Raw genomic sequence first — 15,971 nt, 5'->3', positions numbered from 1 at the left:
TAGAGGTAAATAAAATGATGAAGCCTTAACAACTGGGAATTAGAAACATGGGACGTGGCAATTGGGACAGTTAGGCCATGGGAAGAGGAAAGAGTATGACTGATGGGATAGTGAAAAAGAATAAAGTGTTGCTAGATTTTGAGTTCAATCTGTTGAAGGAAGACTTTGATCAGGTTCTAGGAGGTTCTAGGCACATAGAGACATCAGAGAAGAGTGACAGGGACAGTATAGTGTGACTCTGGGGTCCAGGAATGTTCAGGTGATGTTTGACATGGAATGGTGAAAAGGACGGAGTGTTGCTTCACACTATTGGAAATGTTTAATCCATGTAAGCATATGATGTGCTGTTCCTTCCCTTATTTATCCTTTAATAAATGCAACAAAGACATTTGTGTATGATTTCAGATTTCTTTATGAGATTGTGGACTTCAATTTCAGCTTTCTTCCTGTAACACTACCTTCTGCCTTCTGGTCCCAGTTCTCCCTTTCATAACGCAAAATGACTGCCTTCTGTGTGAGGGGTGAGCATCGCCCATTTGCTTCTATTTTTACATTAGGTGTGGTTAAACCAATTTAAGCCTTGTTTTTTGGAATAAAGCATTTATGCAGCTAAATCTCTTTTGCTCAATGAAGTTCATTACCAAGTAGATGATCATAGAAGTGCTCTTTGATTTTACTCTGAAACAGCTGTCCTTATCATATTTTCTCAAAAAGTTGACATTTTAATTTACTCCTGGATAAAAGTATAATGAATAGCATACTCAGAGGCTCCTAATCATGATGGCTATATTACTCCTAGTATGAGAGGCAATATGCCTGTGAATACTAGTTGCTAGAAAACAACAATAAGGAATATCCATTGCACTCATTTTTGCCTTTTGAGCTTTCTGTAGGGATCTTGTGAAGAGTATCCTGCCCTGGAAACGGCTCTGGTGTTAGCCAAATGTTCTTCTTGTGTTCTTATTCATTATATCCACAGAGATTAGGATGTAAACTTGGCTTAACCCTGCATGACTTACTTCGTGCAGGACTGAGAACAACCTGGAAGGCAGCAGAGAAATGTCTGCATGCTGTATCAAGGAGGGCTGTGTGATAGAGACCAATGACTAGCCAAGTGCTCACAAACTCACAATGAAAACCAGTCATTTTAAATTCCCTTGGCTAACCCAATAATTTTATTTAGCTTCTTTGATGAAAGAGTAGCACATTACCTACCTGTCTGGTTGGCAAACTTCCCTTCTGAGCATGAAGCACAATCATAGCAACAAAATTTCTCCTCTTCCTTCCTTTTCTTTTGATTGCCAGCCTGGCAGGGCTCATTACACAAAGACAGGGGAAATCCCTATCCATAAACAGATACCAGAATCAGAGAAATTAGTCAAGGCACTTTCTCTCATTTCCCCATTTTTCTAGATTAACTTCAACCTCCAAATTTCCAATCAGTTTTTCAAGGGGAAAAAAACCTCGAAATAGAAATTGATCAGGAGTTGAGTGCAAATTTATTGTAATATGCATCTCAGTTGATATGTACGGTTTTGCTAAGCAATTGCCACTACTAAATGTATTTTAGTACACAATACTTTTCTGAATAACTTCCTTACAAAATTCAGAGAAACCTGCCTTTTGAAGGATCAGGGATGATTGGATTTGAAGTCCAATAACATCTTTTGGCCACCAGGTTGGGGAATATACTTTTGCAGTCTGTGAAAACACCACATTGAGCAGCAAGAAAATAAAACTTTATGACATCCAAAAGACCTATCTAAGACTAACCCAGAAGTCACACCTGATTAAAAGCTCCACGCCACACAATCATGTCATCATCAATGACAAACTCTTTTCCTCCAAGACCACCAGGACCCACCGTTCCAACTTTCACTCTCTGGAAGGAATTATTTGGAAATGTGACCATATTAGTGATGTCAAATCCACCTCCTATTTCCATTTTTTCATTGAAAGTGAACATTTCTCCAACTGAGTTGTTAAATGAAATGCCATGGAGAGATGAGTGGAGCTAATGGAAAGAGAGAAAGAAACAAAAGGAGATTAATGGGAGGGAAAGAACAGGATGGGCATATTGTTTAATTTTGCTTTATAATTACTTTTTTATATTTATTCACAAAAATAATGAAAAGAAAAGAAGAAAAGGAGGGAAATATCATCATCTCATTGTTGGAAAACTCGCCCCCTCGGGAGAGGTTGGCAACTCTCCCGGGGCTTGTTTACCGGTGTTCTGCCCTGGCTGGCATCCCCGCAAGTCCAGGGAGAACTTTATAGGCGACATCTCCCAGCATGGAAAATGCACACCCCCTTCTCCCCTTGCATACCAGCAGGAGAAAAGAAGATAGTCAGAAAGTTTACATCTCTACAGTTTATTTCTGACTTTACAGCTGTACAAAAACATGACCGTTCAGTTCAGTCTTCTCCAAGCAAGTGAGTAAGACTTCCTTCACATGCACAACAGGAAGATCTCATATTACACACAGAACAAAGCTCTGTAAATCCTGTGAACTGCCTGGAATATCCTTTCCCAGGACTAGCCACATCATGTGATATAAGTACCGAGCTACTTGTTTGCAGCTGCGTAGTAGTCATATCCCAACACTCATGACAATTTTACCAACAGTTATCCTTATTAATACTGCTTACAGAGTTTCACCAAGAATGATAAAATATTGGCATTTAAGCTACATGTAAAGTATGCAGAACGGGGATTTTATACTGCATTGTAGATAAGTATTTTAATGCTCCAGTCCTAAGAGGAACAATGTCCATCCCCAGTGTGCAACTCCAGAAATGGAAAAGTTGGATGTAGGCTCCCCCCCAAAGTAATATAATGCTTAAATTAAACTATTTGCTGTAGTGACATTACTTGCCAAGGCTGCAAATCTTGAAGTTCAAATCTTTCCCTTCCCAGAATGGCTCTGTGCTTGGGTCTAGTTGAGTAAATGGCATGCAAAGCATTAGCCACGGCATAGACTGCATTGTAAATATTGTAGCTGTGACCAGTCATGAGTAGCTCAAACTGATGCCCAGGAAGACTCTCCAACTTCTCCTCCCCAGTACATATTTTAAAGTCATATTCTGGCTCTTCAAGATTTGTAAATGAACAATCAAATGCTTGCTCCCAGAAATCATTAACAAATCCATCTCCTTCAGTCCAGTAAGGTTTTACTTTCTGAAGAAATTCCCTGAATTCCGGAACATCTTGTGAATGAAGGGTAAAGGCAATTGCACCTTGGAGCATCTGAAGACCCCAGTTCCTTTGAATGCTAGATAATGCAAAATCAATCTGAGTTGTCATGATCCATACCTTTCTAAATGATTCATTCCCCTTACTTTCAGTAATAAATCTTAGCCACACAATAGTCAACGTTTCTCCATAGATGATCAACGTATTGACTTTGCTATCTGTGAAGTCTAAATAATTACTTGATACCATGTCAAAGAGTTTATCCAAGTCATCAAAACGGGGTGATTGTTGGATTCTTTGTGTGAAGGCTGCACAAATTCCATTTTGGGAAAACAACGGCTCCATGGTCTGCAAGAAATTTTCTCCACTCCCGTCATCCAAAACAAAAAGCCCGACCCATGTCCATCCAAAGTGATTAAGCAAGCTGATAATCCCCTTGTACAGATGGACTTCATTTGGCACCATGTGATATAAAATGTGGTCCTGATCTATGTCAGTCTTTTCTGGGGGAAAGGCGCCATAGGTGAGCTAAAAGAAAATGTATTTATGGTCAAAGATACTAATTTCATTATGTGCTATATCATTGTGTTTTTTTGTGAGTGAGCGAATAAATGACTAAATATGTGGATTGTACCTAAATATTTGTGACTAACAATAATTTCATGCAAGTTATCCATATGGACTACTTGTGGAACACTTTGTATGAATACTGAACAGATTTATTTCTGCAAAATAATAGCTCTGTGGTATGCAGCATTCTTCACTGTGTGGCTCAACCCTGCTCCACATTCATCCAAAATAGTTTAGTTAGGTCATGATCCCTACATAATGTTTATTGTGGTTTTATTGGGCAACTTATGGATACAATGGAATTTGCGAATATATTTACAAGACGGATGGGAGCAATATATACAGAGCAATATGCTAATATTATAGTAAATGGGAATTTCTCAGAAAAATGCTTTGTATCAAAAGAAACAAAACAAGGTTTCCCACTGTCACGATTATTGTTTATTTTGGTGTTAGATGCTGTATGTAGAGATATAAGAGAAAGTGATGAGATACAAAGTATCAAAGTGGGACAACAAACTTACAAATTAAAAAGTATTTGCAGATGTGGATTTATTTGTAGGAGACCCCTTTTAAAATATGGTAAACGTATTTGAAAACATAAAGCAATTTGTTTTTTAGCAGGTTTTTATATAAATAAAACTAAGATTAAAATATCAGTAAAAATATGGATCAGCAATCAAAAGAGGCTTTACAAAAGAAGACTGTAATTAAGGTTGGAAAAGGTGAAATATTTGGGTATCTGGGTACCAAGTAAGAATGCAATGTTGTACCAAAATAATTATGTTAAAGTGTGAAATGATGTGAAATAAGATTTATTGAGTTGGGAGAGGATGAATCGAATCTATCATTATTTGAGACAATCTGCTGTGAAAATGAATGTGTTGTCTAAGATATCATTTTTGTTTCAAACAGTTCTGCAGCATGTTTGACATGAATAAAGGAATTGATGATATTTTTAAAATGACTAAATTGCTGGATCTAGAGGGATGTGGTGGAAGATATGGGTGGCATGCATATTTGTGGTGTGAAAAAGCAAACCTCCATAAAGACTTTCTAAATCATGCTGTAAGAAGTTTATTTGGAGTACGGACAAGTTATAAAAATCTACTTGAATGGAAAACACCACTGTGGTTAACTTCCATAAAGGCCTGTGCTCCAAAAGAAAGGAATATGAATGAGAACTGGGGAATTTATAGAGCTATGTTAAGTTACACTGAAAGCAGGCGTAAACTCTTTTTTAAAATAGAAGAAATTCAAGACCTTGTATCATATTGGTTTCAGTATCATTAGGTAAATGAGTTATTTAAGAAGGATGTGTTAAATGGTTTTATGGAATAAGGATCTTATTTTGAAATGGGGATACTTGAGAGTAATGAAAAATTGATTTCTTAAATGTGCAAAATGTTACTAGAATGGGATACTAAAGATGAAATGGTTAAGTCAACAATTATACAATGGGCTAAAGACTTAGTTCATAATGTTAATATTGTTTCTTGGGAGAACTTATGGAAAAATGATGTGAATTCATTGCTTGTTATACACTTTATTTGGTATTTAACATTAAACAAACAGGCTAAGATGCACAAAAATGTGTCAAGTAAATGCTGGAAATGTAAGCAGATAGATGGGTCATTCTTCCATATGTGGTGGACATGTAAAAAAGCTAAAGTCTTTTGGAGAAATGATATATAATGAAATGAAGAAAATGTTTAAATCGGCCATTCCCCAAAGGCCAGAAGTTTTCTTTATAGGCTTAATAGGGACTGAGGTCCCAATGAAGATGACTAAACTATTTATGCATGTGAATGCAGCAGCTGGAAGATTATATGCACAGAAATGGAAAGGAGAGCAGGTTCCAACAACAGAAGAGCGGCTTTTGAAAGTAATGAACTATGCAGAAGTGGCAAAGCTGTCAGCAAAATCAAGAGATCAAAATACTGATTTTTGATAGAAGAATGGAGGCCCTTCACAGACTATTTTAAAAAAATACCACAGTCTAATGAAATTATGGGTAGGGTTCCAGATAAAAGCAGCAGAAGAAAAATGATAAAATAATTGTAATAGAGAAACTTTTTGTAATAGATAAAATATATAATGTCCAACCAACTTGTCCTCTGTCGTCCCCTTCTCCTTGTGCTCTCCATCTTTCCCAACATCAGGGTCTTTTCCAGGGAGTCTTCTGTTCTCATAAGGTGGCTAAAGTACTGCAGCCTCAGCTTCAGGATCTGTCCTTCCAATGAGCACTCAGGGCTGATTTTCTTAAGAAGATAGGTTTGATCTTCTTGCAGTCCATAGGACTCTCACCATAATTCACAGATAGGGCTTAATCTATCACAATTCCTTCAACAGACTTTCAGCAGGGTTTGGTAATATAATGAAGGTGGCAGAATTGTGGACATGGGTTTTGTTGATACGATGAATGCAATCATAGAAAAGATGAGCCAAACTCTGCTTTTCTCAGCCTTGCAAACCAAATCGGTGAAGGCCCAGCTGAGCTTGAAAGATCCAGAATGTAACTGGGTACACGAGAAGGCAAAGTTCACTATTTCAGTAACTGAATAAGAAAAGTATTGTATTTTTTGCAAGCTATAAAGAGGTTCAGTATTTGTTTAGAGTCTTCTGCCATCTTTGACCCGGGTTCCCTGTACTGGCTCCTCATGGCAAGCAGCAGCGGATGAAGAGAATGGAAGTCTATCCTTATTTTGTGCGCAAGAAATCAGCAGTTCTCTATGATATGCTTCTTGTGGCTCAGGGGCTTGATTTCTCTGCTGTGAATTGGATCAATCAGCTTAACTGTCCAGGGGACACAAATACTTACATTCACAGAGTAGGCAGAACAGCCAAGTACAAAGAAGGTGGGGAAACTCTTCTTGTGCTACTTTCTTCAGAGGAAAAGAGAATGATGCAGCAGCTGTCATAGAAGAAATTTCCCACCAACAACATCAAAATCAATCCTGAAAAGCTTGTTGACATCCAGAAAAAGATGCAGTCTTTCTTGGCTCAAGATCAAGAGTTGAAAGAGAGAGTGTTTCCTATCTGTGATCGGTCTACCTAATGAAGAACAAGGAAGTGTTTGATGTATTCAAATTGCCTATTGCTGAATATGCCCTCTCCCCCGGGCTTGCAGTGGCCCCTCATGAATGATTTCTTCAGAAGTTCCAGAAGAAAACGCATGAGAATGAGCATGAAAAAGAAAGACGATTGCAGCAAACTGATGAGCCCAAAGATGCCCCCCTTTCCTGTAAGCAACCATGGTGCAGAGAAATGCAGAGCACACTTCAGCAAAACAGCAGTGTTGCACGGAGATGAGAAAATAGAACTCTCCAGCATAGACAGTGAAACTGAGGTTGATGCATCACAGGCTCAGACTGAGACTGAAGAGGAGCCCATAGCGGTCAAGGGTTCTGAAGCTAAACGCCTGCAGTTCTTTGAAGAGGGTGATAGTTATGATGACGACACTCAGGATCTTAACGTGTTGACAGTGAAATGGTGGAATGTATTTGGCTTAGAAACAGGAGACAAAGTAGCACCAAGTACACCAAATTTAAAGCTGAAAAAGAGAATAACTAAAACAAAAAGGTAAAAAAAAGTATTGAAGGGAAAATGTAAAGTAAACACACACAAAATGTGTTTACTGAAGATAGGGAGACAATTTAGCAGTGGGCACCCGCACAAAAATCTGTTCATGACAAAGCAGACGATGATGACAACAGTGGTGGAATCAGTCTCAGCATAGCAAAAGAGAGGCTGCAGGAAGAGGACAAATTTGACAAAGAAGAAGATTTGAAGGAGATTAAAGAAAAACACAGAGAAAAACAACTGAAAGAAAGGCAGGAAGAAGAGAAGTCAGAAAGAAAAGGGGAAGAGGAATGTGTCTCCTTTCTAGATCACAGTGAAAGTGATGATGAATTTGATCCAAGCATTCTTCCAGACCTGGACAGATATATAGACTCTGAGGCTGATCCAGAAAACCATGGTGGTTCTGGGTTGTGCAAGCAATGTTTAGTGGAAGCGCATTAGTGGTAGAAACAGTGCCAATAAGAAAGAAGATGAAACTTAGCAAAGAGGACTTGTTACAATATTAGATGCAGGCCTCTCCGTTGTGGAAGAAGACGTACAAATGTTACATCTGCTCAACAACCAAAGCTAATTTCCCCCCTCCTGCTCTTATTTCAAAGCTTTTTGTCTTTGCATCAGAAAGGCATGCAGCCAATTTCGTTGCCAATAAATATTGTTGCAGTGGTTTCTGTCTAGGTTTCTTAATTGTCTTCCTTTAAACGTTGTGAGGATTCTATGCCCTTTTAAAATGTGGTGTATTTTTTTTTGGGGGGGGTGGCTGGTTATTGGGTTGTGGTTTTTATTTTGATTATGTATTTTGTGGTTTTATATTTTGATTTTATTCTGTGAACTGCCCTGAGACCTCATAATAATAATTAGGGGAAAGTTTTCTACTTGGTCATGTAATGAAGCATAAAATCACAATGAGAATGAAAAATGGTAAGGGAGTTGTTTCTGAAAATCCCAACACCCTATTAACAAATCTTACCTGTGGAGTCTTGAAGAGACCTAAGATGTCTGCCATAAGGGAAGAGGTCTCAGAGCCAAGTCCCCCAATGACAGCTATGAGTTTTTTCTTACTGTCACATCTGTAGTTGAGGACAAATTTATGCGATTTGAAGAGCAGATCTAGAGTGGTTCGATAGGTCATCATGGCATCATAGTAGCTGTCGTAGATGTGGAATCCAAGTGTAGCATTAGGCAAGATCATGGCATTTTGGTTGACTTCATTTATAGCAAATGCCAAGGCAAGAGCATGCTGGTAGAATTTTGTCACAATACTGCAAAAGAATATATTCTACTGTATCAAAAGCGAATCAAACAATTGGAAAAATCTTATAGTTCTGTAGGTAAACCATTTAGGTTGCAATAACAGCAGTTGTATCTGAATTCTAATATTAGTGCTCTGCATAGTAGTTTGATATTTTATCTGTTTTAAAGTCTGATAGTTTTGCATTTCAAAGTTTCCTTTTCCTTTACCTTATTCCACCCCAACCCACCCGGCACTCCTTCCCTCGTGGCTCTAATGGATTCATAAATCCATGATTCATTTAAATGCACTCAAACAATGAAGCATGGGGGAAAGAAGAGATATATTTACCATGGGACCTCAAACAGCTTCTGAGAAGGGTGTTCCTCAAAGTAAATTTCTCCAGAAACATAAGCTATCTGAGATGTCATCCCACCAATGCAGAGATCAACTTGTTGGTACCACTCATTGGGAACAGGGAGGGAATCAGTAATCCAGCACAGGCTAGAATCTATTTCAGATGCCATTGAAGGCAAGAGATATATAACTACAAATCCCAGCATCCTTACAGCAAATGTTAATTCTAGATGCATCTCTCATTTATTCATCCAATTCTTCATGTACATGCATCTCTCAATTATTTCCTCATCCTCATCACTTAGGTAGGAAGGGATGGTTTGAAACCCTGCTAAATGACTCCACGGGAAAGCACCTCAACCTTCTGTTATGTTACAGGGATACAAAGCCATACCTTCAATAGATGAGATTGGCAATGTTACTGTTTCAAGTATGGCTACGATGAATAAAGAGAAAACTATCAGAGGTGAAATGAACAGAGCCCAGCCTGCCCCTTGCCCCTACTCCCAGCTCTTACTACTACTGGGATTACTACTAGTTATACTTTTTGACTTCCTCATTCTTCTGAAAAACCTTTGGAGCTTTGGGCAGCTCGACAAATTAAAATGATTTGAATAATTACAAAATGAGAAAATTACTCCTTCAAAGCCTGGGCCCCAGGTGGCACTTTTTGTAAGAAACATGCTGATAATTTTCCTCCTAGATTTGACCAATAGTCTCTCCTCTGTAATGGAATGTGATGTAGCAGGTGAATATTACACATGCTGTACACAAGAGGAAAGTTGGGGCCTAAGATGAAGACACCAGTCTCACTTACACATGTCTTTTGCTGACATTTTGGGACAGATATGCAGGGAAAAAATAAAATAAAATTGCAGGGGGTTGGAATAGATGACCCTCATGGTCCTTTCCAACTCTGCAATTCTATAATTCCATGATATTCTCCAGGTGGCAGACAGATGCAAGAAGGAGGCCAGGAGGAAGCCAGTTAGCTGCAGACACCTGGAGATAATCTGCACCTGGCTTCTAAAGTGCCAGGGTACTCCATCTCTACTTAGAAAATTACTTGGCAATAAATCCAACAGCCAGCTGGGGAAATCCTAGAATGGGATCCAGCCCATAGGATTGGAACAAATGAATTCCCTTTGGAATCATCTGACCGGTTTCTCATATCCCTCCAAGAGTGAATTCTCCCTTCAGTTCCTCTCCTTGACACTTGCACTCTGCTGATTTCTACTGTGCTTGGTGAAACACAGCACATAGGTGCCAACTCATAGGGGCCAAGTTCCCTTCAGTCCCCCCCAAAAAAACATTTGAAGTGGCCAGCCCCCCCCCCAGTTGATGGGCATTGTCATTTACATGGTGAACATGCTTCATGTCTTCTGATCATTTATGTGGGGCAGGGCTTAGCTCCCCTCCCCCATATATTTTATTCAAGTTGGCACATCTGACACAAGGGATGAGAAACAACGGAGACAAGGACTGGAACTGTGCACAAAAAGATAGAGAGCGAAATACTAATTCAGGACATATATTTCTAGTGCTATTAAAGGGACAAAACATTACTGCATGCTCATGGCCAGTGTAGAGTTACCACCATTTTGTGCTAGAAAAGGCAGAAAGTGAGCTTTGTTTTCATCTCACTCCTGGAAATGACATTGGAGTATTCATCCAGATACTGATGACCAGTGTAAATTATTTATAATTGCTACTGTCCAGCTTACTATCATTTTATGAGAATGACAACTGGGATGGGAATAAATGGGAAAGTTTTCCCCTTTCCGCAGACTGAGAGCCTCAATATATTAATGACGATTACCAATGGTGAAATAAATGTTTGCATAATAGAAGTTGTGATCAAGTGCTGGGTGTATAGATGTGTTTGTAAAAGAAAAGACAAGTATTGATGTATTTATATGATGTATTAAATATATATGCTTTCAAAGACAATACACAATCCAGCAGTTAAAAGAGAGTAAACAACAAAAAGCCCCCATAAATTTTAGATTTTTATGACACATCACTGAAGACCTGCATAAGATGTCAGTCCCAAAGCATACCTGGTTCCCCTTTATGCTGGAATTCCATTGCCTTACTGCTATGACTGTATCCTTCATAACAGTGTCCCTATAATTGAAAACTATCTTCTATATTCCACAATTACTAGTTAAAAACAATGACTTTCATATTAAATAAACAGCGATATTTTAATATATTTAATTGTCAAAAACCATTGCAATTCAGTGATCAAAATACAAGTGAAGACCAATACACATAAGGATTCATTTAGCAAGCAGGAAGAATAAGAGGCACACAATGGGGAGCAAGCAAAGGGGAGCTTCTTTTTCTGGCCAAAGCCACTCCATACTCTTCATCTGCATTTCAACCAGAAAGAACAAAGAAAAGCATGGGCAAAAGAAAGGTAATCTGGAAACAATCATGACCAGGCAGCATGGCTCTGAAGGAATCACACTTAGCATTCAGTTTTCTGGTGCTTCCCAACATTTCGGCTATCCAGAGGGGGTCATTTTAAAATCTCTGAATGCAAATAATAATAATATTTAAATATTCTTCCTTAGCATTTGCTCCCTGCTGTTCAACTCAGGCTTCAAAATAATGATGTAGCATTTAGGAGAGAAGATGCAACCCAATAACCCAGCACTGGAAGCCTGGATGGAAAAGATCTCCACAGTCACCATGTATTTTCCTTTAGTGCTCAGGTAGGTTGGCACAAAGGTGACCCACACACTGCAAAAGAGCAACATGCTAAATGTGATGAACTTGGCTTCATTAAAACTATCTGGTAATTTCCGGGCAAGAAATGCAACAAAAAAGCTGATGATTGCCAAGAGTCCCATGTAGACAAGGACACAGTAAAACATGGCAGTGGACCCTTCATTACACTGTAGAATGATTTCTTCTGTTACCGACTGCATGTCTAAATCAGGATATGGCGGAGAGGTTGCCAACCATGTAGTGCAAATAATGACTTGAATTAGGGAAGAGGAAAGGACAATAGAGTTGGATAGGTTCCTCCCCACCCATTTCTTCATTCTAGATCCAGGTTTTGTGGCCATGAATGCAAGAGAAACAATGACGGTCTTTGCCAGCACGCAAGAAACAGCCACTGAGAAGACGATGCCAAAAGATGTTTGGCGAAGAAGACAGGTCACTTTCTCAGGTTTGCCCAAGAACAGCAAAGATGAGAGGAAGCAGAGAAAAAGAGAGATGAGGAGAGCGTAGGTGAGGTCGCGGTTGTTGGCTTTGACAATGGGGGTATCTCTGTACTTAATAAAAGTTCCTAGCACCAAAGCTGTGATCAGGGAAAAAGAAACAGCAACTAAAGTCAAACTAATCCCTAAAGGTTCTTGGAAAGACAGGAATATGATAGTTTTGGGAATGCATCGAGTTTTGTCCTCTCCTGGATACTGATCTTCTGGGCATTTGAAACAAGCAACCATATCTGAAAAACAAAAATAAGTCTGATTTCCATGCGTATTCACATTGCTGTATAAACATTTCTCACTGTCTGCTGTATAGAAATTATAGATATCTTCATACGCATCCTGAAGTGTAACGGGTGTTAGGGGAGGGTTAGTACCTCTGATGTGGGACACTTGGTGCTCCTACTGGGGCAGTTGGTCCACCTTTGTTTCCCATCCCATGCACAGCTGTTACCTGTGGCTCTCAGAAGCAGTCACACTGCAGAAAACTGCTTCTACTGTCCCTCTAAACCAGGTGAGGGTAACCAATTGGTCTCAAATCCTCAGTGAGATAGGGAGTTTCCATGCATATGAAGACACTCCAATGCCTTTTGAACTTTCCATGGATATCTTTTTTGCCCCTGTGTGAAGAGAATGCTGGACCAAAGAAGCCTCTAGTGTTATCCAACTTTTGCTCTTCTTACAGTAATTTGATGTAGCCTCTTTGATGAAAGGGTTGGAGTAGTACATTACCTACCTGTCTGGTTGGCAAACTTCCCTTCTGAGCACGAAGCACAATCATAGCAACAAAATTTCTCTTCTTCCTTCCTTTTCTTTTGATTGCCAGGCTGGCAGGGTTCATTACACAACGACAAGGGACATACCTATCCATAAACAGATATTAAGATGGGAGAGATCAGCCAAGACCCCTTTTCAGTTTGTTGATCTTCAGACTAAGTCAACAATGAACAACTTCCTGATTTTGAATGTGCTCAGTAGCTCTCCATTTTATGCAGTCTGTTTCTACATTGCATTTTCCAGATGTTGATGGATTACAACTTCCATCAGGCTCAAATAGTCATAGGCAAATATGTCCATTGCAGTTTGTCTCATTTCCTTATTTTTCTAATCTTAATTTAAGTCTCCAAACTTCCAATCAGTTTTTGAAGAAAAACTCAAAATAGAAATTGATCAGGAGTGGAGCGCAAATTCTTCACAATATGCATATTTTATATGCATTTTGGGTGATACGTATGGTTTTGCCAAGCAATTGCCACAAGCACTTTGTTACACAATATTTTTCTGGATAACTCCCTTGCAAAATTGAGAGAAACTTGTGTTTTGAAGGTTTGGGGGTTTGGGGATTCATAGTTCAATAACATCTTTTGGCCACTGGGTTTCGGAAGATTAGTTTACAGTCTGTCAAAGCACCATGGTGGGCAGAAATAAAATAAAATAATACAAACACTTTATCGCATTAAAATGACCCAAGACACTGCAGAAGCCAGACCTGATTGAAACTTCTGTGCCACAAAATCATGTCCTCATCTATCATGAACTCGTTTCCTCCAAGACCATCAGGACCCACCCTTCCAACTTTCACTCTCTGGAAAGAATTGTTTGGGAATATGACCATGTTAGTAATATCAAATCCACCTCCTATTTCCATTTTTCCATTGAAAGTGAACAATTCTCCAGCTGAGTTGTTAAATGAAATGCCATGGAGAGATGAGTGGAGCTAATTGAAAGAGAGAAAGAAACATTATAAGTTGCTATAAAATTTGGACATGAGGATGCAGAAAGGGGAGGTATGGGGAAGTCCGAGGAAAGAAGTTTATGAAAGGACATTAAGAAATTATATTTGTTTGTTTGTCTGTTTTCTTTATGTTTGTTTGTTATAAAAACTTTTGTAAAACCAATAAAAATTTTATAAAAAAAAAAGAAAGAGAGAAAGAAACAATTAAGGGAAGGGAAAGAACTGCATAGACATATTGGTTTATAATTATTTATTTGGGGTCCCCCCAAAATAAAAATAAAGGAAACACAAGAAGGAAGTGAAGCAAACACAATCATCTCACAATTCATTTACCAAAAATTCTTGGTAATAATATTGTTTACAACGTTTCATCAAAAATGATAAAATACTGGCATTGAGCTATATTTATGTAGAATGGAGATTTTATACTGGATTGTAGATTACTTTATCAGGATTTTAATTTCCCAGGTCTACGTGGAAATCTAAAGCCAAAACAGTATTTTAACAATGTAGGTGTGTGACTCCATCTTGTCAGTTATTCATGTTTTAGTGACATTACTTGCCAAGGCTGCAGATCTTGTAGTTCAAATCTTTCCTTTCCCAGCATGGCTCTGTGCTTGGTTCTGGTTGAGTAAATGGCATGCAAAGCATTAGCCACGGCATAGACCCCATTATAGATACTGTAGCTGTGGCCAGTCATGAGCATCTCAAATTGAGAACCAATAAGACTCTCCAACTTCTCCTCCCCAGTACATATTTTAAAGTCATTTGCTGGCTCTTCTGGATTGGAAAATGAACAGTCAAATACTTGCTCCCAGAAATCATTAACAAATCCATTTCCTTCAGTCCAGTAAGGTTTTACTTTCTGGAGAAATTTTCTGAAAGCCAGAACACCTTGTGAATGAATGGTAAAGGCAATTGCACCTTGAAACATCTGAAGATCCCAACCACTTTGAGTGCTGGAGAATGCAAAATCCATCTGAGTTGTCATGATCCATACCTTTCTCAATGACTCATTTTTCTTACTTACTAAATCTTGCACAAACATAAAACCTCTTAACCACACAATAGTCAAAGCTTCTCCATAGATGATCAACGTATTGACTTTGCTATCTGTGAAATCAAAATAATTAATTGAGATGATGTCAACGAGTTTATTCATGTCATCAAAACGGGGTGATTGTAGGATTCTCCGTGTGAAGGCAGAACAGATTCCATTTTGGGAAAACAACAGCTCCATGGTCTGCAAGAAATTTTCTCCACTCCCATCATCCACAACAAAAAGCCCAACCCACATCCATCCAAAATGCTTGAGCAAGCTGATAATCCCCTTGTACAGATAGACTTCATTCGGCACCATGTGGTATAGTAAGTGTCCTTGATCTATGTCAGTCTTCTCTGGGGGAAAAGACCCATAGGTGAGCTAAGAGAAAATGTTTAAGTATTTATTGTTTAAGCCCACATATATTTTGAAGGTGCTAGTTGCATTATGTGCTATATCATTGTGTGTTTTGTGATTGAGTTAATAAAAGACTAAATATGTGGAATGATGTTCCTAAATATTTGAGACTATAACAATAATTTCATGCATGATATCTGTATGGACTGCTTGTGGAACACTTTGTAAGAACACTGAACAGATTCATTTCTGCAAAATAATGGCTTTGGCTCAAACTTGTTCCACATTTCACGGTTTGGCTAAACTTGTTCCACATTCATTCAAAATAGCTTAGTTAGGTGATGATCTCTATGTATTGATGTGCTTCATTGTGCTCTATGTGGAAATAGGAAAGAACGTGATCTGGCCTCCCCCCCCCAGTCAGAACTCACTGAAACTCAGTTCCAGCATCTCTCAGGTGGGCTCCGTTGCCATCCTCAGAGAATGAGAAAGCCATTCTTGGTAAGTCTCGGCACCTCTTTTTTTCTAGAAAAATAGCACTGAATCTGATGTATCTCATTCCTGTGTGGGTTATGTTAGCTCTAAAAAATAAATGTGCACGTAACAAAAAATGATGCACAGAGGAGTTCTTAGACAGTGCTGAATCTAACACAATTTTTCCAAAAGATCTTTCTCACCGTTTG

At 38.7% G+C, this 15,971-nt stretch overlaps 1 pseudogene across 1 annotated transcript; it reads left to right on the top strand.

The window, feature by feature from the left end:
- The first annotated feature begins 5,344 nt into the window (after nucleotides 1-5,344).
- LOC309517558 (putative ATP-dependent RNA helicase DDX10 pseudogene) lies at nucleotides 5,345-7,851 on the top strand (annotated as a pseudogene). The gene is made up of 2 exons: nucleotides 5,345-5,363; nucleotides 6,147-7,851. The product of its transcript is annotated as a putative ATP-dependent RNA helicase DDX10 pseudogene (transcript).
- Nucleotides 7,852-15,971: the final 8,120 nt, after the last annotated feature.

Source organism: Podarcis vaucheri, assembly GCF_965113315.1.
Source record: "Podarcis vaucheri genome assembly, chromosome: 13".
NCBI classification, from domain to species: domain Eukaryota; kingdom Metazoa; phylum Chordata; class Lepidosauria; order Squamata; family Lacertidae; genus Podarcis; species Podarcis vaucheri.
This window is presented reverse-complemented; position numbering and strand designations above follow the sequence as displayed.